General features: G+C 43.0%; 1 long non-coding RNA gene across 1 annotated transcript; it reads left to right on the top strand.

The window, feature by feature from the left end:
• Positions 1-15,654: 15,654 nt before the first annotated feature.
• LOC123413105 lies at positions 15,655-16,894 on the top strand. Its single transcript, XR_006613678.1, has 3 exons — positions 15,655-16,376; positions 16,458-16,535; positions 16,861-16,894. It is a non-coding gene; the product is annotated as an uncharacterized LOC123413105 (long non-coding RNA).
• Positions 16,895-26,954: the final 10,060 nt, after the last annotated feature.

The raw sequence follows: 26,954 nt of genomic DNA, 5'->3' as shown, positions 1-26,954 counted from the left end.
GAGAAGATGAGTACTGTCCCCTACGCTTCAGCCGTAGGCTCTCTAATGTATGCCATGGTGTGTACCAGACCTGATATAAACCTTGCCATAAGTTTGGTAGGGAGGTACCAAAGTGATCCCGATATGGAACATTGTACAGCGGTCAAGAATATCCTTAAGTACCTGAAAAGGACTAAGAAAATGTTTCTCGTTTATGGAGGTGACGAAGAGCTCGTCGTAAAGGGTTACGTCGGCGCTAGCTTCGACACAGATCCGTATGACTCTAAGTCACAGACCGGATACGTATATGTTTTGAATGGTGGGGCAGTGAGCTGGTGCAGCAGCAAGCAAGAAGTCGTGGCAGCATCTACATGTGAAGCGGAGTACATAGCTGCCTCAGAAGCAGCTCATGAAGGAATTTGGATGAAGGAGCTCATCACCGACCTTGGAGTGGTTCCAAGCTCGTCGGGTCCAATGACACTCTTGTGTGATAACACTGGGGCCATTGCGATAGCCAAGGAGCCCAGGTTTCACCGGAAGACGAAGCACATCAAACGCCGCTACAACTCCATCTAGGACCATGTCCAGAGTGGAGTAATAGAGATTTGTAAACTACACACGGATCTGAATGTTGCAGACCCGTTGACTAAACCTCTTCCACGAGCAAAACATGATCAACACCATAATGCTATGGGTGTTCGATACATCACAACGTAACTAGATTATTGACTCTAGTGCAAGTGGGAGACTGTTGGAAATATGCCCTAGAGGCAATAATAAAATGGTTATTATCATATTTCCCTGTTCATGATAATCGTCTATCGTTCATGCTATGATTGTATTAACAGGAAACAGTAATACATGTGTGAATAAATAGATCACGATGTGTCCCTAGCAAGCCTCTAGTTGGCTAGCTCGTTAGTCAATAGATGATCATGGTTTCCTGCTCATGGGCATTAGATGTCATTGATAACGGGATCACATCATTGGGAGAATGATGTGATGGACAAGACCCAATCCTAAGCATAACACTAGATCGTATTGTTCGTATGCTAAAGCTTTTCTAATGTCAAGTGTCTTTTCCTTCGACCGTTAGATTGTGCAACTCCCGGATACCATAGGAGTGCTTTGGGTGTATCAAACGTCACAACGTAAATGGGTGACTATAAAGGTGCACTATGGGTACCTCTGAAAGTGTCTGTTGGGTTGGTACGAATCGAGATCGGGATTTGTCACTCCGCGTGACGGAGAGGTATCTCTGGGCCCACTCAGTAGAACATCATCATGAGCTCAATGTGACTAAGGAGTTAGTCACACGATGACGTGCTATGGAACGAGTAAAGAGACTTACCGGTAACGAGATTGAACAAGGTATAGGTATACTGACGATCGAATCTCGGGCAAGTTCTATACCGACAGACAAAGGGAATTGTATACGGGATTGATTGAATCCTTGACATCATGGTTCTTCCGATGAGATCATCGTGGAGCAAGTGGGAGTCACCATGGGTATCCAGACCCCGTTGATGGTTATTGGCCGGAGAGGTGTCTCGGTCATGTCTGCCTGTCTCCCGAACCCGTAGGGTCTACACGCTTAAGGTTCGATGACGCTAGGGTTATAGGGAATTGTTATACGAGGTTACCGAAAGTGTTCGCAGTCCTGGATGAGATCCCGGACATCACGAGGAGCTCCGGAATGGTCCGGAGGTAAATATTGATATATAGGACGGATGGTTTTGGACACCGAAAGTGTTTCGGGCGTCACCGGTAACGTACCGGGACCACCGGAAGTGGCCCCGTGGTCCACCGGGAGGGGACACCAGCCCCGAGAGGCTAGATGGGCCAAGTGCGGGAGGGAACCAGCCCCTAGGTGGGCTGGTGCGCCTCCCACACCCAGCCCAAGGCGCAGGTGGTGGGGAGAGGGGGCAACCCTAGGCGCAGGTGGGCCTTAGGCCCACTAGGTGGTGCGCCACACCTCCTCCCACCCTGGCCGCCGCCCCCTCTCCCATTTGGTGGCTGTCGGCCCCTAGGGAGGGAACCCTAGGGGTGGCGCAACCCTCCCCCTCCTCTTATAAATAGAGAGGGTTTTTGGCCATTGGGACACACACCTTTCCCTCTCCCTCGGCGCAGCCGTGCCCTTCTTTCTCCTCCTCTCTGCCGGTGCTTGGCGAAGCCCTGTCGGGAGACCTGGTCTCTCCATCGACACCACACCGTCGTGCTGCTGGAGTTCTTCCCTAACCTCTCCCTCCTCCTTGCCGGATCAAGGTGCGGGAGACGTCACCAGGCTGCACGTGTGTTGAACGCGGAGGTGTCGTAGTTCGACACTAGATCAGAATCACACCGCGATCTGAATCGCTGCGAGTACGACTCCATAAACCGTGTTCTAGTAATGCTTCCGCTTAGCGATCTTCAAAGGTATGAAGATGCTCTCACCCCTCTCTCGTTGTCGGTCTCTCCATAGGAAGATCTGAATATGCGTAGGAATTTTTTTCAATTTATGCTACGTTACACAACACCTATGACCATGAGATCATATAACCCACTGGCACCGGAGGGATGCCTTGTGTGTATCAAATGTCACAACGTAACTGGGTGACTATAAAGGTGCTCTACAGGTATCTCCGAAGGTGTCCGTTGGGTTAGTATGGATCAAGACTGGGATTTGTCACTCCATGTGACGGAGAGGTACCTCGGGGCCCACTCGGTAATACAACATCACACACAAGCCTTGCAAGCAATGTCACTAAGTGTAAGTCATGGGATCTTGTATTACGGAACGAGAAAAGAGACTTGCCGGTAACAAGATTGAAATAGGTATGCGGATACCGACGATCGAATCTCGGGCAAGTAACATACCGAAGGACAAAGGGAATGACATACGGGATTGCCTGAATCCTTGACACTAAGGTTCAACCGATAAGTTATTCAGAGAATATGTAGGATCCTATATGGGCATCCAGGTGCCGCTATTGGATATTGACCGAGGAGCATCTCGGGGCATGTCTGCGTAGTTCTCGAACCCGCAGGGTCTGCACACTTAAGGTTCGGCGATGTTTTAGTATAGTTTAGTTATATGTGTGGTTACCAAATGTTGTTCGGAGTCTCGGATGAGATCATGGACGTCAGGAGGGTTTCCGGAATGGTTCGGAGATGAAGATTGATATATAGGATAACCTCATTTGATTACCGGAAAGTTTTCGGGCATTACCGGGAATGTACCGGGAGTGACGAATGGGTTCCGGATGTTCACCGGGGGGGCCAGCCCACCCGGGGGAAGCCCATAGGCCTTAGGGGTGCCGCACCATCCCTTAGTGGGCTGGTGGGACAGCCCAAGAATCCCTATGCGTAGGAGATAAAGAAATCAAAGGAAAAAGAAAAGAAAAAAGAGGTGGGAAGGAAGGGAAGGACTCCACCTTCCAATCCTAGTTGGACTAGGATTAGAGGTGGACTCCTCCACCTCCTTGGCCGGCGGGCTCTTGGGGTCTTGGACCCCAAGGCAAGTCTCCCCACCCCTCCTCCTATATATAGTGAAGGTCTAGGGCTGATTTGAGAAAACTTTGCCATGACAGCCCGACGACAAAACATCACGGTTTTTCCTCTAGATCATATTTCTGCGGAGCTCGGGCGGAGCCCTGTAGGAGTAGATCCTTCACCACCACCGGAGCGCCGTCACGCTACCAGAGAACTCATCTACTTCTCCGTCTTTCTTGCTGGATCAAGAAGGCCGAGATCATCGTCGAGCTGTACGTGTGCTGAACGCGGAGGTGACGTCCGTTCGGCACTAGATCAGAGCGGATCGTGGGACGGATCGGCGGGACGGTTCCTGGGACGGTTCACGGGGCGGATCGAGGGGCGTGAGTACGTTCCACTACATCAACCGCGTTTCTTAACGCTTCCTGCTGTGCGATCTACAAGGGTACGTAGATCCAAATCTCCTCTCGTAGATGGACATCACCATGATAGGTCTTCGTGCGCGTAGGAATTTTTTTGTTTCCCATGCGACGTTCCCCAACAGATTATAGCTGGCCAAATGGGCTGGGCTAAACAGGCCGGCCCGCGAGCCCGTCGACACGACACGACTTAAAGGAACCGTGCCAGGCATGTGGCACGCCTCGGGCCGTGTCTGAGCCTGAAGGCTGGGCCCACAGGCTCGCATGGCACGACCCGTTTTATTTTTATATATATATTTAGATTTTTTAATATATATATATATATACATAATATATCACCTAATAGGCCGAAAAATAAGCCTATGAGGTTAAAAATATGCGGCTGAACGTGCTAATCGGGCTAACATGCCGGTCCGTTTAATAACCGAGCCGTGTCTGGGCGTGGAGGCGCATCCCATGGGATGGCACGACACGGCCCGATTCGTAAACGTGTTGGTGCGGGCTGTGCCATGCCGGGCCCGTTTACAACGGACCGTGTCGTGCCGTCCCGTTTGGCCAGGTATGCCAAGATCGCCCATCAGTCGTCGATTTTGATCCATTTTCGACGTAAATTGACCCATTTTGACGTAAATTGGTCCACTTTGGTCCATATTCGCCATGCTTTGGCATAAATTGAACAATAATAGTGTTTTTTATCACATAGTTCATCACATAAATCAATACAAATAAAAAATAGTTCAACAAATCAATACAAATAAAAATAGTTCAACAAATAAAAACTCATAATTCATCACACATCGAGCTAGGCGTTGCCCTTGAGCCTCCATAGGTGCTCCACCAAATCGTCCTGCAGTTGTTGATGCACCTGTGGATCTCGGATCTCACGACGCATGTTGAGGAAGGCAGTCCAGGTTGTCGGTAGCTGGTGATCAACTTGGGTAAGAGGACCCTACCTGTAATATGGTTCGGTGTCAAACAGTGGCTCCTCCTGCTCGTTCTCAATGATCATGTTGTGGAATACGACACAACAAGTCATGCATTTCCAGATTTGATCTTTCGACCACGTCCGAGCAGGGTACTAAACAACAGGAAAACGAGATTGAAGCACACCAAATGCCCGCTCGACATCCTTCGTGCGAGCTTCTTGGCGCTTGGCAAAGTAGGAGTTCTTGCCTCCTGGTTTAGCATTTGAGATAGTCTTCATAAATATGGACCATCTCAGATAGATGCCATCTGCTAGATAGTATCCCTTGTTGTAGTGGTGCACATTGACCTTGTACTTAACCGGAGGAGCATGACCTTCAACAAGCTTGGCAAAGACATTCGAGCACTGCAGTACGTTGATGTCATTGTGAGTTCGTGGCATACCAAAGAAAGAGTGCCAAATCCAGAGGTCATGTGTGGTCACTGCCTCAAGTAGCACACTGCAACCTCCTTTGGCACCTTTGTACATCCCCTGCGAAACAAATGGATAGTTATTCCATTTCCAATACATGCAGTCGATACTTCCAAGTATCCCAGGAAATCCTCTTGTTGCATTCTGTGCTAGGATCCGAGCAGTGTCTTCAACATTGGATGATCGCAAGTATTGAGGTCCAAACACTACCACCACTGCCCTGCAGAACTTGTACAAACACTCAATGGTGGTGGACTCGGTCATGCGTCCATAGTCTTCCAGAATATCACCGGGAGCTCCGTATGCAAGCATCCTCATAGCTGTTGTGCACTTCTAGAGTGAGGTGAATCCAAGTGTGCCGGTGCAATCCTTTTTGCACTTGAAATAGATGCCAAACTCCGAGATGGAATTCACAATCCTGAGGAAGAGCTTCCGGCTCATCCGATAATGGTGCCGAAATACTTTGTCACCGTGTAGAGGAGCGTCGGCGAAGTAGTCGGTGTAGAGCAAGAAATAGCCTTTCAGTCGATGCCTCTGCTTTGCCTTCAGCCGGCCCGGCGCCGAGCCACCTCGCCTCGGCTTTGCATTGCTCACGAACAGGTCGGCCAGAGCAGCAAGGACCATGAGGTGTTCTTCATCCTGGGTGTCGGCGTCGGCTTCCTCCTCCATTAACGCCGTGAACGCCTCCTATTCATTTGAGTCCATTGCCTAGGAAAATAACCGAACACCCGGCGGGCGTGGCGGACGCATAGCCACGTGTGTGGCCAGAGCATCGGAAAAACCCGCCAAGAAGCAGGGGAGGCAAGGGCGAAGCCACGGTGTACCCTCCCTTCATCGATGGGGAGATGGACTTTATAGCGGCGGTAGATAGGTGGGCAGCGTCGGGATCGGCACATCGGCGAAAGGTGTGACACGCGAGGGGCGAATCTGGAGGAGGAAAAAACGTTTTTCCACCTGACAAGGGGGCCGACGTGCCGTTTTTTCTTCCGCCAGCGCCCCCGGGCGCCCCCCTAGCGCACTCGGTTAGGCATTTGACCGCCAGGGCCAAATTCGGCCCTAGCCGGCGAAAACGGGCTCCTGGGGGCGCAATTGGACCGTTTTTCCCGGTCGGCGAAAAAATGGCCTAGGGGGCTTGTTGGGGGCGCGGCTGGAGATGCTCTCAGGACCGAGTCCCTCCGCTCCGCGGCTCTCCTCCGAGGGCGGATGGAGTTATAGTTAAAATTTGTGAAGCGGCTGCACACGTGCTTTGTAGATTCTTAAATTTTAAGGAGTTGATGGACTATCGAACGAGTCCTAAATGTGGGTGAGAAAATGAGATTAGTCATCATCTACTCATGTACATCCTCCTTAACAAAATATAGAAACATTTATTAGGCATCGGGTCCTTAAAACGGCCAACAAACGTCCGTACCGAGTTGTCCGGACACACTTACACATTTAAAATGGACACGTATCTGTCCATAGAGTATTTGTTCGTAGAGTCCGTACGTCCTTTTTTGTAAATTAGGGCCTTTGCGGAGGTCTAGACCTGCGCCATGTAGACAACGAATAAGGTGACACATGCAAAGCAAAAGGTAACGATGTGCACGTCCTCGGCCCACACATCACACACCCTCCAATGGTTGGCTCGACTGTCTATTCATATGTTGGTGTGTGTTTGGTTGCATTATGCTGGGCACGTCTCCTGTTGTGTCATCGGGTCGGGGATGTTGCTTCCTGGTTTCGGGTTTCGACCACTTTTGATGTGTTGTTGGTGGATGCTAGGAGGTCAATGCAAAGGCTGGTTCTCGGTTAGTTTGGGTGAAAGTCATGTTGCTCGGTTTGTTGATTTGGTGTTACATTAGTCGGCACGTGGTCATGTGATGCTACATAATGTACTATCCCGACAAAGGATGTGTGTAAAATAATTCAGTCTGGACATAGTCATTGCCGCAGGGGAGGGCCCAGTTCAATTTAAGGGTATTTAGTTGAATATCCATTATTTTTGTCAAAAAATTAGGCATATAGAGTATATATATATACCGTGTATGTATAAGGAAAATAAAAAATAATATACCAAAAGATGTTAGGTAAGCATTTAAGCCCAAAAACAGAGGCTAACCCAGTAGCCCACCCGCAACACCACAACTTGGCCCAAATGGCTATAGAGCACCACACGTCTAGCATCGCCCAAAAAAAGTCTATCAATTCATTTGACGGATAGACGAACTAGCACGGCGGTACCTCGCTTCCCCTCATCCCCTGTTCGGCTAATTCCTACTCCCTCTTTACATAAATAATTGAGTTGGGGAGAACTAGGCTAGTTCTTCCCAACTACAAGTATTTAGGTATAGAGGGAGTAGTTCGCATGCGAGTAGCGAGCCGCTGATACTTGTGATCTGCGTTGGGTTTTCCGTGAAGAGGAATGGATTATCACGTCACAATGTGGGTAAGTATTTCCCTCAGTTATGAAGCCAAGGTTTATCGAACCAATATGAATATCAACCACATCCGTTGAAAGGACGTGGGTGTCGCTACACGGGGGGTGAATAGGCTCTTTAAAATAATTATGGTTTAGGCTTGAACAAATGCGAAATAGAACTAACATTTAATTTGTCAAGCACAAAACCTAAAACAACTAGGCTCACCTATGTGCACCAATAACTTATGCTAAGCAACATAAACAACTACGTGATAGCAAGATATATAATAAGAAACAATATGGCTATCAAAAAGTAAAGTGCATAAGTAAAGGGCTCGGGTAAGAGATAACCGAGGCACGCGGAGATGACGATGTATGCCGAAGTTCACACCCTTTCGGATGCTAATCTCCATTTGGAGCGGTGTGGAGGCACAATGCTTCCCAAGATGCCACTAAAGACACAATAATCTCCTCATGCCCTCGCGCAATGCAAGATGCCGTGATTCCACTAAGGGACCCTTGAGGGCAGTCACCGAACCCGTACAAACAAGGTTGGGGCAATCTTCACAACTTAATTGGAGGCTCCCAACGACACCATGAAGCTTCACCACAATGGCATATGGCTTCGAGGTGACCTCAAATGCTTCGGGCAATCTCCACAACTTAATTGGAGACCCCTACACTTGCCCGGAGCTTTACACGACAATGATTGAACTCCGAGGCACCACTAAGCTTCTAGGACGCCAAAGCATCCACGATGAACAATTTCTAGGGGTACAAAGTACCCAAGGGTAATAAGCTTCTCATGCTTCACTTCCACGTATCATCGTGGAGAACTCAAACTGATGCAACTAATGCAATGGCAAGAACACACAAAGTGGTCATGTACCTCACACTCAAATCCGTCCACAACAACAAAAGCTTTGAGGAATATGAGAGGAAGAACAAGGAGCTCACAAAGAACTCTAAGATCAAGATCCTAGGGGTTCCCCTCACATAGAGGAGAAAGTTATTTGTGGAAATGTGGATCTAGATCTCCTCTCTATTTTCCCTCAAGAACTAGCAATAATCATTGGAGGGATTGAGAGTTACCAAGCTCTAAGAAGGTCAACAATAGGGGAAGAACACGAGTTCAATGAATAGAAAACCATTGGGGAAGAAGACCCCCTTTTATAGGCCTCCCCAAATCAAACCGTTAAGCACTCAGTCAGTGCACAAGTGGTAGTACCGCTCAGGCGAGCGGTACTTCCACTCGAACAGAAGTTTCAAGGAAAAACGTGCAAACGGAAAAGATCTCGTGGGGGTAGTGCCGCCACAGCGGTACTACCGCTCCCCCAAGCGGTACTTCCGCTCAAAATGTAAAAAGACTCTGAAGAAGCCAGCGAAAATATTTAAGCGGAAGTAGCAGTGGTAGTACATAGCGGAAGTACCGGTCCAGCTGTACTACCGTGGTATCGAGAGGTACTACCGCCTGTTTAGAGAAAAACAACTCTTGTACTGAAACTGCCATAACTTTCGCATATGTGCTCCGAATTGAGCAAACTCAAGCTTGTTGGATTCATGAGGACAAGAGCTATCTTAAGAGCATGCAGTTATGAAATGCCAATGGTAGAGATATGTTAAACCTCTATGAATGAAGAACCGGCAAAAACTTCCAACATCGAAAACATAATAGAAGATGCATATGGACTCCGTTTTTAATGAACTCGAGCTTGTCATGAAGATGACCATAAGCTATAATACTCTCAAAGAGAAACACCAAACAAGAACGAAGAAATATAATGCAAGGCTGCAAATGGTTTGACTCTCAACGAATGATACGATCAAGCTACTCACTTGAGAGCCCCCCTTGACAGTACGACAATATATCCTAAAACATAAAAACCTATCAAGGGCAAACCTATAGCTTGCACATAGTCCACTTGAGCTAGATGATGACGATCTTGACTTCCTCAAGATGGACCACCTTTCTTGATTGCGTTGGCTTGATGAAGACTAGTTGATTGATCCCTCATACACACTATGAGTGAGCCACTCTTCAGCACATCTTCACAACTCCATTGCCACCACAATGGACGGCAAACTTCAAGCAGGATATCTTTGTGATGCTCCACTTGAACTTGCACAACACAATCTTGATGAAGATCACCACTTGATGTCATTATCCATGGGTTGTATGAGATATTCCTCTCGACGCAAGCAAATGTAAACACACCTAACCCCACACAGAACTCTCACGAAGACCATGGGTTAGTACACAAAAGCGTAATGGACAATGCTTACCATACCATGGGATCACTTGATCCCTCTCAGTACATCTTGTACGCTTTGTGTGTTGATCAACTTGATTTAGTCGTTGACTTCGTCTTGATCAACCTTGTGTCTTTTATGACCATTCTTTGGATAATACCTTGAATACCACCTTGGTCATCATATAAACTCCTTGAAACCAACACATGGACTTCAAGAAGTCCCTGATACGTCTCCGACGTATCTATAATTTTTGATGGTTCCATGCTATTATCTTGTCAAACTTTGGATGTTTTGTATGCCTTTTATATCTTTTTTGGGGACTAACTTATTAACTCAGTGCCAAGTGCCACTTCCTGTTTTTTACGTGTTTTTGACCCTTTTCAGAGGAGGATTTTAAATGGTGTCCAAACGGAATAAAACTTCCGAAAAGATTTTTTTCGGAATAGAAGATATGCACCAGACTTGAGAACCAAGGCAGGGGCCAGCAGGGGACCCCACAAGCCCCCTAGGCGCGGCCAGGGGGCCCCGCGCCTAGCAGGCTTGTGGGCCCCCTAAGGCTCGTCTGCCCTACCTCTTCCGCCTATAAATTCAGAAAAATTCCAAAACTGCGCGAGAGATCCACGAAAGTACTTTTCCGCCGCCGCAAGCTTTTGTCTCCGCAAGATCCCATCCGGGGCACGCTTTGGTGCCCTGCCGGAGAGGGGATTCGGATACGGACGACTTCTTCATCAATACCATGACCTCTCCGATGATGCGTGAGTAGTTCACCATAGACCTTCGGGTCCATAGCTAGTAGCTAGATGGCTTCTTCTCTCTCTTGGATCTTCAATACAAAGTTCTCCATGATCTTCATGGAGATCTATCCGATGTAATCTTCTTTTGCGGTGTGTTTGTCGAGATCCGATGAATTGTGGATTTATGATCAGATTATCTATGAATCATATTTGAGTTTCTTCTGATCTCTTATATGCATGATTTCATATCCTTGTAATTCTCTACGAGTTGTGGGTTTTATTTGGCCAATTTGATCTATGATTCTTGCAATGGGAGAAGTGCTTGGTTTTGGGTTCATACCGTGCGGTGACCTCACCCAGTGACAGAAGGGGTAGCGAGGCACGCATCATGTTGTTGCCATCAAGGGTAAAAAGATTGGGTTTTCATCATTGGTTTGAGTTTATCCCTCTACACCATGTCATCTTGCTTAAGGCGTTACTCTGTTCGTCATGAACTCAATACACTAGATGCATGCTGGATAGCGGTCGATGTGTGGAGTAATAGTAGTAGATGCAGAAAGTATCGGTCTACTTGTCTCGGATGTGATGCCTATATGTATGATCATTGCCTTAAATATCGTCATGACTTTGCGCTGTCCTATCAATTGCTCGACAGTAATTTGTTCACCCACCGTATTATTTGCTATTTTGAGAGAAACCTCTAGTGAACACTATGGCCCCCGGGTCTACTTCACGCCATATTTTCAGCCTTACAATTTTACTTCGTTGCACTTTCCGCCTTCATATCTCACTTTGCAATCAATCTTGAAGGGATTGACAACCCCTTTATAGCGTTGGGTGCAAGCTCTTTTGTGTTTGCGCAGGTACTCTGGACTTGGCGCGATTCTCCTACTGGATTGATACCTTGGTTCTCAAACTGAGGGAAATACTTACTGCTCTTGTGCTGCATCGCCCTTTCCTCTTCAAGGTAAAACCAACGCAAGCTCAAGAGTCAGCAGAAGGATTTCTATTGCCGTAGCAGAAGAATTTCTGGCGCCGTTGCCGGGGAGTATCAAGTCAAGAATAGTCTCCTGTCAACGTGCCAATTTCTGGCGCCGTTGCCAGGGAGGATCAAGAAAAGAACTCATCCAAGTAAGTGTCGCAAACTCATCTCTTGCATTTACTTTTTTGCCTCTCGTTTTCCTCTCCCCCACTTCTGAAAAACAAAAATTTACAATAATATTTGCCCTTTTCTTCGTTTGCCTTTTTCGTTTGCCCTTTTCTCTCGCTTGCTTTCTATTCGCTTTTGTGCTTGCTTGCTTGCTAATGTCACCATGACTTAAAACACCAAACTATGTGACTTCTCGAATACTAATAATAATGATTTTATTAGTACTCCGATTGCTCCCGCCACTAGTGTGGAATCATACGAAATCAATGCTGCTTTGCTGAATCTTGTTATGAAAGATCAATTCTTCGGCCTTCCTAGTGAAGATGCCGCATCCCATCTTAATACCTTCATTGAGCTTTGCGATATGCAAAAGAAGAAAGATGTGGATAATGATGTGATTAAATTGAAGCTTTTTTCCTTTCTCGTTCCAAGATCGAGCAAAAACTTGGTTTTCGTCTTTGCCCAAAAATAGTATTGGTTCTTGGAATAAGTGCAAAGATGCTTATATATCCAAGTATTTTCCGCCGGCTAAGATTATCTCTCTCTGTAATGATATTATGAATTTTAAGCAACTTGATCATGAACATGTTGCACAATCTTGGGAGAGAATGAAATTGATGATTAGAAATTGTCCCGCTCATGGCTTGAGTCTTTGGATGATTATACAAATCTTTTACGCTGGCTTGAATTTCGCTTCTAGAAATATCTTGGATTCCGGCTCAAGTTGAACATTCATGGAAATCACGTTAGGAGAAGCCACAAAACTCCTATACAATATCATGATGAACTACTCTTAGTGGCACACTGAAAGGTCACCTACTAGTAAGAAGGTACACGCTATAGAAGAAATTAACTCGTTGAGTGCTAAGATGGATGAGTTAATGAATTTGGTTGCTAGTAGAAGTGCTCCTTTAGATCCTAATTACATGCCCTTGTCTTCCTTGATTGAGAGTAGCAACGCTAGTTTGGACATTAATTTTGTTGGTAGGAATAATTTTGGCAACAACAATGCTTTTAGAGGAAACTATGTCCTAGGAATTTTCCTAGTAACCCCTCTAATAACTTTGGCAACTCCTACAACAATACTCATGGAAATTACAATATATTACCCTCTGATCTAGAGAGTAATATCAAAGAGTTTATCAACTCGTAAAAGATTATCAATGCGTCCATAGTGGAAAAACTACTCAAAATTGACGATTTGGCAAGGAGCGTTGATAGAATGTCTAGTGATATTGATGATTTGAAAGTTAGATGTGCTCCTCCCAAGATCAATATGGATGAAACTTTGAAATCTATGCGTGTTTCCATGAGTGAGAGCAAAGAAAGAACCGCCCAAATTCGTGCTAGACATGAATGGCTTAAAAGGGCGTGTTCTCGTGATAAGAATCACGAAGATCTTAAAGTGCTTGGTGTGACTCCCATTGAATCTTTGTTTTCTTGTGTCAAACCTAATGATGATGGGGATGGATATGAATCCACTTTGGTTGAAAAACGCCCCAATGATTCGGAGTCCATCTATCTTGATGCTAAAAGCATTGAAAGTGGAGTAGAAGATATTAAAACCTTGAGTAGTAATGAAACTACTACTTTGGATTTCAAGGAATTCAATTATGATAGTTGCTCCTTGATTGAATGCATTTCCTTGATGCAATCCATGCTAAACTCTCCACATGCTTATAGCCAAAACAAGGCCTTTACCGATCATATCGTCGATGCTATGATAAAATCTCTGAAAGTGAAACTTGAATTAGAAGTTTCTATCCCTAGAAAGATTCATAATGAGTGGGAACCTACTATCAAAATCAAAATCAAAAACTATGAATGCAATGCTTTGTGTGATTTGGGTGCTAGTGTTTCCGCGATTCCAAAGTCTTTATGTGATGTTGTGAGTTTTAATGAGATTAAGGAGTGTTCTCTTAATTTGCATCTTGCGGATTCTACTGTCAAGAAACCCATGGGAAGGATCAATGATGTTCTTATTATTGCAAATAGGAACTATGTACTCGTGGATTTCATTGTGCTTGGCATTGATTGCAATCCTACATGCCCTATCATTCTTGGTAGACCTTTCCTAAGGACTATCGGTGCTATCATCGATATGAAGGAAGGGAATATTAGATTTCAATTTCCTTTAAAGAAGTGCACGGAGCATTTTCCTAGAAAGAAAATAAGATTGCCTTATGAATCCATGATGAGGGCTACTTATGGTTTGAGCACCAAAGACGACGATACGTGATTCTATCGCCTTATGCCTAGCTAAGGGCGTTAAACAATAACGCTTGTTGGGAGGCATCCCAATAAATTTATCTTTTTCTTTCTGTTTTGTTGCGTCCACACTATCATAATTCTGTTATGATTGTGTCTTTTGTGTTTCTTTTTGTGTTTGAGCCAAGCAAAACCTTTATGACTAGTCTTGGTGATGGTTGTTTAATCCTGCTGGAAAAAGACAGAAACTTTTCACTCACGAGATTATTTTTCATTTTTATTCAGAAAGAGATTTTGAGTTGATTCTTTTTGCTGCTGGTTGATATGACTTTTGCCCAGGCAGTCGTAATTTGTGAGAATTTTTGAGGTACTAGAAGTATACGAAGTATACAGATTGCTACAGACTGGTCTCTTTTTGACAGATTCTGTTTTTGTTGAGTTGGTTGCTTGTTTTGATGAAACTATGTATAGTATCGGGGGGGGGGGGGGGGTTACTAGCCATGGAAAAGTGAGAATACAGTAATCTAACACCAATATGAATATAAATCAAGTTTGCTACAATACATAAAGAGGTGGTAGTTTGTTTTCTTGTGCTAATGATATCACGAGTTTCTGTTTAAGTTTTGTGTTGTGAAGTTTTCAAGTTTTGGATGATGTTCTCATGGACAAAGGGATAAAGAGTGGAAAGATCTCAAGCTTGGGAATGCCCATGGCATACCAATCCAAATTCAAGGACACCAAAAAGCCTAAGCTTGGGGATGCTCCGGGAAGGCATCCCCTCTTTCGTCTTCAATCCATCGGTAACATTACTTGGAGCTATATTTTTATTCACCACATGATATGTGTTTTGCTTGGAGCGTCTTGTATCATAGGAGTCTTTTATTTTTGTTGTGTCACAATCATCCTTGCTGCACACCTTTTGAGAGAGACATGCACTCATCGTGAATTTGCTAGAATGCTCATTGTGCTTCACTTATATCTTTTGAGCTAGATAATTTTGGTCTATGTGCTTCACTTAGATCTTTTAGAGCACGACGGTGCGTGACTTGGTAGTTGGTTTGTACTATGAAAATAGTCCCAAAGGTGATAGGTACCCAAATAGGATACAAAAACTTCCATCTTCACGTGCATTGAGTAGAAAAAGAAGTTTGATTTCTCTCAATTAGTTTTGAGACATGGATTTGGTAATATCTATTATATACTTAAAATGATAGAAAACAAACGGTTAAGATTAATCTGTACAGAAAGTTAAGGTATTGAACGGTTGAGATTTTTTAAATAAAAACTCTTGACACGGAATTCTCAATAAAAAACATGACACGACCAGGTCCCATGTAAAATCAGATTGTACTATTTTGTTGGACAAGTTCAAGTGTACAACAACGAAACTCATATATAGAGGACTAACCCATCAAGTATCTACACACAGTAACAAACAAGTCATGTCATGTGCTAAAAAAACAAATCATGTCCTACTAGGACACGTTTTCCCTCAAGAGAAAATACTAGGACACGTTCAAGAAACCCCTATGATTGGAATTAATAGGCCGTCTGGGAGTATTATGTAATGGTTGAATCTGACCAGTAATAACAATACTAAACCGGCTAGCATTTGGTTTTCCTTGTTTTTTTGACTTTTTTAACTGTCCCACAATAAGTTACGTAGCTGGTCTTGGGGAAGAAATATCTAGATCGGGATTACGTGGGAAGATTTGCACGAGCGTATTCGAGTAAACTGCAGAGGGTGGTCGTCACCGCTTAAGGCGATGGTTCGAGAAACTGTCCGACCTCCTTATTTCTAAAAAATGTTTTCTTTCTTCCCTCCCATACTCTCCCTCGCTCTCAGCTCAAGGCATGGCAGAGCACCACGACCTCATCTCCCTCCTGATTCCCCTTTCAGTAGTGCCATGTCCTTTCCCTCACCCACCACTGGAGCTAGCATCTTCCCGGCCTACGGGTTGAGCATCATCCCACTCCTCCCCCACCATCACGCCACCGCTAGCCTCCATGGAAGGGCTGTCGCCATGAGCTCACGCCGGCCCTGCTGTAGGTTGGCGGTGGCCTAGCCCGACTTGCGCGGCATTAAGACGACATGGGGATAGAACAACCGGCGTGCATGAGGGGATGAGGTGATGCGGGCAACAGGATGGGTCGGATAAGGGATCGGAAGTAAGCCGCCGTCGGATCCCTCGGGAAGGTGGTACATCAATCCATTCTCCTTCACGTACACCGCTCCAACACCCTTCTCTCCTTCCTTCCCACGACCTCCTGTCCTTCTGTATGAGCTTGGAGGTGGACTGTGCGAGGAAGCGAGCAGCGACACTGCCAGGTGGTAGCATGGCCACTGTCCCGCCTGTGCTCATCGGTGAGCATGACACTTGAGCGAGCTCGAACATGGGGTTTTGATGGGTTGGCATGTTGACGCCGATGACAAACTGGTGGGCAGGTGGTTCCCCGAATGATGTCCTCCTCCAAGCCTGCAGCCACTGCATGAAGTTACACTCCGCTAGCCTGCTGCAGCAAGGTGATCCCCCTATTATTTATTTATTTTAAGGTCCTGCTGCATTTAGCTGAACGTATTCATCCAGGATAATTTATTCAACACCAGTAAATCGAAGCAAAAGGAAGATCAACCTGAATTGGATGAACAACTTCCTATTAATCTCCTCTTGGTGGAAGATCTCTTACACTTCACTGAAGATCTCCTACACTTCCTATATATCTCTGATTTGTAAACCTTTTAGTTTCAAGCTTTATTATTAGTCGCTCTATGATTGCTGGTGCTGCACTATTTTCTTAAACTATTAGCATTTATTCTCATAATTTTCTATGTGATGTTTAAATGCTAGGTCACGGGAAGTATAAGAATCTGAATATTAGTTTACATGTACGAAGATCCAGGTTTTTCTAAGGATATCTTCTAAGCATCATAGCATTGCACAACGAGTGAACAGTTAATGTACATGGATCGAGGATAAAAGCACTTAGATAGTTGGAATGAACATACACATTTAGTAACTACTCCTTGTGTTCCTAAATATAAGTTAGCAGGTAAAGAGAACATTTTTTGTGACTTCTCAAATGCTTATTTTTAGAATGAGTTCATTCATTTGGTATTTCTCTCTGTTATTGAATGGTCTGTGATGGTATTGTCTGGCTGATTAGTATTTTTTGTAAACCGTTAGTTAAGGAAGTTGGTGATTACATTTAGTTTGTATGCCAGTACATGCTGTATGTTAAGCAGTAACATTCTAATCAGATTCTTTTATATTTATATTTGCTTTGTCTTTGTCTTCCTACAATAGTCGGTTGTTTTAGGCAGTTTGTGTACCATGGATACGCATTGGATCAATGTTTTTCCTATTTGATCGGTTTTGTTTCAGCTACCCAATATATGTCTTCATGGTTATCCAAGATGAGTTTCACTTTTTTGTTCAAATCATCCCTGTAGTACAAGCCATGCAAACGCTAAAATGGTTTTTAATTGAACCAAAGCTAATAATAGTATAAAGTAAAGGCAATAACAACATTGTGTGTTGTCCGCTTATAATGGGAAGTTACTACTCCTTGGATTTTCATGTTTATGGCCCGCACACCTTGACTAAGATTTGTTGTATATGATGTGATGTTGTTTCTTAAAATTAGCTGCAAGTTAGAATCATTTAATTATTTGTACAATACTTTTCATTACTTGGTCATTGTTTATTACTGATATGCACATCAAATGTTCAGACATTATTAATATTGGTTGTACCTTTAGGTTTTTGTGAAATAGATATGCATTGTATACAATGCATGTCGTAATCAGCGAATCATTACTATAGTTTGTAGTGTCAAAACCTTACGCTCTATGCATTCTTTTAAGTTTTCACACAGAGCTAGGGTATTCCTCTATTTATAGTTTATATAAAGCCAATACTGAACCACCTCCATTTATTGTCTCAATAGGATCTATTAACATTGTTTTTCAACTGTGTTTAATCTGGCTTACCAATAAAACATACTCACTGTTCTGCGTTCTACTTTGATCCGTTGGCTAGATTTTTTTGGTTGGTTTGGGGCAGGTAATTGGCCAGGCCGCGTCGCTCACTTTCGTTGCCTTGTGAGAGTTCTTGCGTGTGTCGTGGTTGTCATTCCGGGACTTACTTCTTGGAAGAGAGTCACTGACATTTGCTGCACAAAAAGAGAGGTTGTCTCTGAGGATATTGGCCAGAAGTAGGTAAATTAAGAAAGAATACTAGACACCATCGTTGGTACTTTTGGTACTTTTGTTCACACAACTAAATTTGCCCCCTTACTCATTTCTCTTTCACTTACTGCATGTGAAGCGATACAATTTTATTTCCGTTGCTCTCATCTTCCTTTTGTTGAGCTAATTTTGTACAAACAATAGATCATTTATTGTAATGAGTGGACAATGGCTTGATAAAAAAGTCTTCATGACCATGGAAATTTACATCTTGACATAAGAAAGCAAAAAGGTACATGAGCTTCTAGAAACAAATTTTGGCAGTTGTTAATGTCCCAGGTTCCTGATGTTCCGACAATCATAATTAACAGGGAATATTGTTGCCAAAAGATGTATCACGCATGGTAAGATACTTACTATGAGGACCTGCGTGTGGCCAGTTTATCTCTTTTTTTGGCGAGGGTGGCCAGTTTATCTGGTGTATAGTTTTTATTATCTCTTTATAGAATATAGTGAAGCAGTGAAATTTGAAGAAAAGATATTGTATTTGCTCAATATGCCTACGTCCAACTGTATACTTTCCTGTAATTTATAGGTTAGATTAGATTTCTTAGGCTAATCAACCTGAATGGTATGTTGTATCTAATTTCCAACTATTCAGCCCAGTACAGTTAAGCCGACTGAAAAACATCAGCTTAAAATTCACTGTGAGCCAAGAACAAAAAATATGAGACATGAAAAAGTTAACCACCAATAAACAATCCGATGAAACTGTCACTATGCTCACCTCTTGATTCTGCTCTCCATTTCGTACCTTTAATGTGATCAACACTAAAAATTTATACGGGGATCACTATGGGCGCGGCGTGCGCCGCGCTTTTCGACACTAGTTATCAATATATGGTATCATCTTGGGGATCCTCCCGTTGGATCACAAGCAGCCGTCGCCCACGTCTATGGGCGCATATCAGGTTAATGGCCGGTGGATACAATCCCCCATGTAGATTAAGTAGGATGGAAAGGCCGGCGGATACAATCCCCCATGTAGATTAAGTAGGATGGAAAGACTGGAGCTAGACGTTCCAGTCACAAGCGCACATCACCTTTCGGCCACCTCGAGTGGCAGATGACTTTCAATGGTTGATGGGCTCTAATCCCCGCATGCAAATTTATGAACAAGTGAAGACTTGATTTGTTTTAGGGTTAGAAGTGAAGATTTGATGCATGTACACATCCAAGAGGCTGTAGCTAAACGTTCCCAAGCCCACAGCTGCCGCCAGCGACCTCTAGCGGCAGATCACGTTAGTGGCTGATAGGATCCAATTCATCTATATATCTATTATATGTTTAAAACTAGAAGACAAATAAGCCATTACATTGATCCACATAGATTGAATAATCTCGATCATCAGGATTAGAAAATAATGGTTAAGATTTATAGATGAAGCGTTACATACAAATATGATCACGTGGAATAATTTGACACGTCACATGTCACATACCAATAGTTTTTTTTATAGAAAATGTATCAGTAGTTTTTTTTACATAACATACCAATAGTTTTTTACAATAGTTTTTACAAAAACTTTTTTTATTTTCAAACACATTTTCTTCTTTTCAGCAAGAGCACATTAATTAGAAGATGGGTGCGAAGACAGTACAACTGTGCGGAGTATGCATATATGTCCATTGGATCACCATACGCATGATATACTCATGCAGCATGTTTAATACTCAATGTTATGTGAGACGGACAAGGATGAGAAGCAACGAAAGTGAACTGAACGGCTACATACTAGGATGTGAAATACAAATTTCAAAATACATAATTGTCACAAATTTTCCAACATGATGCATCACGTGGATGGACCTTACTTATGAAAGATGGATAATATTTAAAAATTATAAATGTGAAGATCATAGTATTTATTTGTTTGGCTTGGCCAATTTTCTGATGCAATTAATTAATTATAACATAATACAATTTTGAACACACAAACAAAGTGTACATATCTTTCTCGACATGTATTTATTACTTGGATGTAAGCAGCATAGAAGTAGGTGATTAAGATGAATTAAAACTTATAAAGAATGCCTACTTCGCATTGACCCACTTGCCCCCCCCCCCCCCCCCCCAAAAAAAAGATGGTCGAAGCCTATGTGCTATGTCCACAAGAAGCTTAAAGAAATGAAGTGGGCAAAACAATGTTGACGATTCAAAAGTCAACGTTGGAAGCAATAAAATGTATCAAATGTAAAAAATCAGCTTTGTAGAATAATATGTACATAGTGCTAACAAACAAGCTTTAACCAAAATAGCCCAGGGATGAAAAACACGTCCTGGGATGGACCTTTGTAATAAACTAACAATAAGTTCAAAAATGTGTCTAACTATTTTATACTTAAAACACTTTTTGAGGTTGGAATAGGATGATAATAAAAGGATTAAATACAAGCCACAAGTGTTTTGAGGGTCATATTCCAAGTGGCGTTGAGAAAAAAATAAGTAGTATGCGACTCTGCAGTATTGCATGACTATGGACAACAACACATTCATATAAGCATATTCAAATGAAAAATCATTAACTTATGTAGGAAAATATTACTGCGAACACGTTATCCACCATGAAATTGAATCGACAAAGAAATCAAACATAATTAATTATGAATTCTTTTAATATGAATCATTGCAGAGTCCAAAAGTAATGACATTTTGCAATATCTTATGTAGAAAAATTTAGCAGTTAGCCCTATAGAATACAACTCTATTTATAATATAAAAAAATGAAAACAATATATACAAGAAAGACCCTGAAAAAAATCAACAATTAATGCGAGTGACGCGTAAAGACTGTTTTAGCAACTTTTTGTGCGTAAGCACCATAGGTTACAATGTATTAGATAGATGTCATTAGCGGGCATTAGAGTATGTTCAATATGTGGACAAATTCGAATCTATGTGATTGCATCAATTGGATATCATTACTTTTTTGTTTTTTAGATGAAAACAGTATGGCTATGCTAAGTATTGTTTTTTATTAAATTTTACATTTAAATAAGATACAAACATAGCCCAAGAGAAAAAAAAATCAAAGGGATTCCAATTTAGGCACCAGCAACAATACTTAAAAAAATACAATTTATTTTTATGGTTATTTATAACACAACAATTCACTTTTAATGGAGGCATGTACTTGAACAATCTAAACACATGTCCAACAACTTGAGCGAAATCTAGCCGTGCAAATGCGCGGGTGGCACCGCTACTTAAGAGTTATGTTAGTAGGGTGTTGTGGATCTAGAAATACTTGTGTTGAAGTTAGTGATTCTCGTAACATGCACGTATGGTGAACCGCTATGTTAGGAAGTGGGAGCATAATTAATCTATTGATTGTCATCCTTTGTGTTGTGGTCGGGATCGCGCGATGGTTAACACCTACCAACACTTCCCCTAGGAGTATGCGTTTAGCACTTTGTTTCGATTAGTAATAAAAACTTTCGCAACAAGTATGTGAGTTCTTCATGACTAATGTGAGTCCATGGTATAGATGCACTTTCACCTTCCACCATTGCTAGCCTCTCTAGTACCGCGTAATTTTCGCCGGTGCACAAACCCACCATATGCCTTCCTCAAAACAGCCACCATACCTACCTACTATGGCATTTTCATAGCCATTCCGAGATATATTGCCATGCAACTCCCACCGTTCCGTCTCATGACTTGTGCCGTCACTCTCATATTGCTATTGCATGATCGTAAGATAGCTAGCGAGATGTTTCAACGTCATACGCCAAGCTAGATCGTTGCACATCCCGGTACACTGCCGGAGGCATTTCCTATAGAGTCATCATCGTTCTAAGCTTTGAGCTCTGAGTAAATAAAAGTGCGATGATCATCATTATTAGAGCATTGTCCCACGTGAGGAAATTAGAAAAAAGAGGCCAAAGTTGCCCACATAAAAAAAGAGAGGCCAAACAGCCCAAATAAAAAAAAGAGAGAAAAGAGAGAAGGGACAATGCTACTATCTTTTTCCACACTTGTGCTTCGTAATAGCACCATGTTCTTCATGATTGAGAGCCTCTTGTTTTGTCACCACCATATGGTAGTGGGAATTTTCATTATATAACTTGGCTTGTATATTCCAAGGATGGGCTTCCTCAAATTGCCCTAGGTCTTCGTGAGCAAACAAGTTGGATGCACACCCACTAGATCTCCTTTTGAGCTTTCACATACTTATAGCTCTAGTGCATCCTTTGTATGGCAATCCCTACTCATTCATATTGATATCTATTAATGGGCATCTCCATAGCCCTTTAATACGCCGAGTCAATGTGACCATCTCCTCCTTTTTGTCTCACAACCACCACCACACTCTATTCCACCTATAGTGCTATATCCATGGCTCAAGCTCATGTATTGCGTGAGAGTTGAAAAAGGTTTGAGAAAGTAAGAGTGCGAAAACAATTACTTGGCCAATACCGGGGTTGTGCGTGATTTAAATTAGTTGTGTGGGTATGATGGAGCATAGCCAGAGTATATGATTTTTTAGGGATAACTTTCTTTGGCCTTGTTATTTCTAAAGTTCATGATTACCTTGCTAGTTTGCTTGAAGTATTATTGTTTTCATGTCAATAGCAAACTATTGTTTTGAATCTTACGGATCTGAACATTCATGTCACATGAAAGAAGTTACAAAGGACGACTATGCTAGGTAGCATTCCACATCAAAAATTCAGTTTTTATCACTTCCCTACTCGAGGACGAGCAGGAGTTAAGCTTGGGGATGCTTGATACGTCTCCAACGTATCTATAGTTTTTGATGGTTCCATGTTATTATCTTGTCAAACTTTGGATGTTTTGTATGCCTTTCATATCTTTTTGGGACTAACTTATTAACTCAGTGCCAAGTGCGAGTTCCTATTTTTTCCGTGTTTTTGACCCTTTTCAGAGGAGGATTTTAAACGGTGTCCAAATGGAATAAAACTTCTGAAATTTTTTTTTCGGAACAAAAGAAACGCACCAGACTTTAGAACCAAGGCAAGGGCCAGCAGGGGACCCCACAAGCCCCCTAGGTGCGGCCAGGGGGCGCCTAGCAGGCTTGTGGGCCCCCTGTGGCTCGTCTACCCTACCTCTTCCGCCTATAAATTCAGAAAAATTCCAAAACTGCGCGAGAGATCCACGAAAATACTTTTCCGCCGCCGCAAGCTTCTGTCTCCGCAAGATCCCATCTGGGGCACGTTCTGCTGCCCTGCCGGAGGGGGGATTCGGATACGGAGGGCTTCTTCATCAACACCATGACCTCTCCGATGATACGTGAGTAGTTCACCATAGACCTTCGGGTCCATAGCTAGTAGCTAGATGGCTTCTTCTCTCTCTTGGATCTTCAATACAAAGTTCTCCATGATCTTCATGGAGATCTATCCGATGTAATCTTCTTTTGCGGTGTGTTCGTCGAGATCCGATGAATTGTGGATTTATGATCAGATTATCTATGAATCTTATTTGAGTTTCTTCTGATCTCTTATATGCATGATTTCATATTCTTGTAATTCTTTTCGAGTTGTGGGTTTTGTTTGGCCAACTTGATCTATGATTCTTGCAATGGGAGAAGTGCTTGGTTTTGGGTTCATACCGTGCGGTGACCTCACCCAGTGACAGAAGGGGTAGCGAGGCACGCATCGCGTTGTTGCCATCAAGGGTAAAAAGATGGGGTTTTCATCATTTGTTTGAGTTTATCCCTCTACATCATGTCATCTTGCTTAAGGCGTTACTCTGTTCGTCATGAACTCAATACACTAGATGCATGCTGGATAGCGGTCGATGTGTGGACTAATAGTAGTAGATGCAGAAAGTATCGGTCTACTTGTCTCGGACGTGATGCCTATATGTATGATCATTGCCTTAGATATCGTCATGACTTTGTGCGGTTCTATCAATTGCTCGACAGTAATTTGTTCACCCACCGTATTATTTGCTATTTTGAGAGAAGCCTCTAGTGAACACTATGGCCCCCGGGTCTACTTCACACCATATTTTCAGCTTTACAATTTTACTTCGTTGCACTTTCCGCCTTCAGATCTCACTTTGCAATCAATCTTGAAGGGATTGACAACCCCTTTATAGCGTTGGGTGCAAGCTCTTTTGTGTTTGCGCAGGTACTCTCGACTTGGCGTGATTCTCCTACTGGATTGATACCTTGGTTCTCAAACTAAGGGAAATACTTACTACTCCTGTGCTCCATCGCCCTTTCCTCTTCAAGGGAAAAACCAACGCAAGCTCAAGAGGCAGCAGAAGGATTTCTGTTGCCGTAGCAGTCCCTATGGACAAATCCTTCGAATATAACTTAAGGCAACCATTAGTCCATAGGGATTGCTATCAATTACCAAAACCACATACAGAGAAATATGCTCTAACAGCCGTCTTCGGGGGTTGCACACAAAAGAACAAATAACTTGCAACCAACACGGGAAAGAGGGTTGTCAATCCCCTTGTACTTATTATTTGCAAGCGAGTGAGGTGTGTAGATAATTTTAGATAGCAAGATAAAATAAAAACAAGTAAATGGCAACAAGGTATTGAAGATTTTGTAAATATGTTGTGAATAGATCCGGGCCATAATTTCCCTAATGACATCTCTCATGAAAAATAGCATACGGTGGGTAAACAAATTACCGTTGGGAAATTGATAGAAAAGCGGATAGTTATGAGATATTCATGGCAATAATCATGTGTATATAGGCATCACATCCATAAACAAATAGACCGACTCCTGTCTGGACCTATTATTATTACTCCACTGTAGGATCGAAAGTATGTCTAGAGGGGGAGGTGATTAGACTACTTGACAATATGATTTTTTTGCTTTTTCCCAATTCTGCTTGAGAAACAACTATGATAGTTATAGTACGTCAAGTACACCCTACACATGCAAATCTGATAGTATAGCAGCGGAAAGTAAAACATGCAAGTGTAAAGTAGAGGAGTAAGGTAGGGAGATCAAACGCATGAGGTTGACACGACAATTTTTGGCATGGTTCCGATAGGTGGCGCTATCGTACGTCCATGTTAGTGGAGACTTCAACCCACAGAGGGTAATGGCTATGAGAGTCCACGGAGGGCTCCACCCACTGAGGATCCACAAAGAAGCGGCCTTGTCTATTTCACCACGGCTTCCGTCCATGGAGGACTAGCCTTACCCACGGTAGATCTTCACGAAGTAGGCGATATCCTTGCCCTTACAAACATCTTGGTTCAACTCCACAACATGAAGTAGGAGGTTCCCAAGCGACACCTAACCAATCTATGAGGCACCACCCTCCAAAAGGTAATAGATGTGATAGATCAATGAACTCCTTGCTATTGTGCTTGTAAAGATAGTCTCCTCAACACAAATCACTCTCCCATAGAATATGCATGGGTAGGAGAGGTTGATTTGGTGGAAAGCAGTTTGCGGAGGCTAGAAATCAAGTTTCAAATGATAGGATTGGAATATCTTGGTCTCAACACATGAGTAGGTGGTTCTCTCTCAAAAAATGGATCTGGCAGTAAAGTGTGTGTTCTGAGTGCTTGTCCTACGAATGAGAGGTGGGTGAAGGGGTATATATAGGGAGCAGCCAAAATCCAACCGTTACACACAAAAGGGCAAACTCGATGACACCGAAACTGAAAACTCGGTTGTACCGATTAGCATAACGGTGTGAAATTTTGAATTTCGGTGAGACCAATATATGAAACTCGGCGGCACAAAAAAGGTGACTAACGGTCGGATGGCCAAACTTGGTGGCACCGATACTCAAACTCATAAATTCCGATTTTGTGTATCTTGGCAACAGAATGTTGGTCACACTGAACTTGGTAGCACCAACTTGGTTTCGGTTTCACCGGTTTGGTGGGAATGGCTAGGGTTTCTGTGTGAGGTCAAACTCGGTGGGTCCGATATGGGAATGTTGGTGACACCGACTTCGTGAATGTGGAACTTGATAGATTGAACATGTGGGAAAAATGACTGAGTGTTTTGGTGGCTAACTTTGAGCATTTGAGAAATTAGTTCATTTTACTACCTCATCCTCTTTTAATAGTATTGGCTTTCCTATGGACTCAAAAGTGATTTCTCACAAATATAAAATGAAGAGTCTTCTAGCTTGAAGCTTGAGCCAACATTATTCCTTTCTTGCATCGAGGGGCATCTCCACACAAACCTTAAGCCATAAAATATTTTGAACTTTTTATGAAATATACTTGGAAAACATATTAGTCCAATGAAGGATATGTTGTGATCAATTATCAAAACCACCCTAGGGAGCAATTTTGCTTTCAATCTCCCCCTTTTTGGTAATTGATGACAACATATAGATCAAAGCTTGGACAACACATATAATCAATGATTAGCATCGACGCTTTGAGAAGTATGTGAAAAGTAAGAGCTCCCCCTAAGTTTGTGCATTATTTAAAATTTGCGTTTGAATGCAAATGCATAATCGATTAGTATCATGGGTCACTATTTCATGTCACATACATCTGGGTGATGCGTAAGCAAAATAGGAATGAATAACAATACACATGGCACCAACAAGATAAGTGAGTGATCATCACAGAGATAGCTAAAAAATAATAGTGTATCATCACACAAGGTAAAGCATATGATCAATCACACAGATAGGATAAAGTCATCCAAAAGACAAAAGTTTTTTTAAACCAAACGAGAGCAAATAAGGTCAAAAGCTCTCTCTCACACGAAGTCTATGATCTATACA

This window comes from Hordeum vulgare, chromosome 7H, assembly GCF_904849725.1.
Source record: "Hordeum vulgare subsp. vulgare chromosome 7H, MorexV3_pseudomolecules_assembly, whole genome shotgun sequence".
NCBI classification, from domain to species: domain Eukaryota; kingdom Viridiplantae; phylum Streptophyta; class Magnoliopsida; order Poales; family Poaceae; genus Hordeum; species Hordeum vulgare.
Note: the sequence above shows the minus strand (reverse complement) of the source record. Positions and strands in the feature narration are given on the sequence as shown.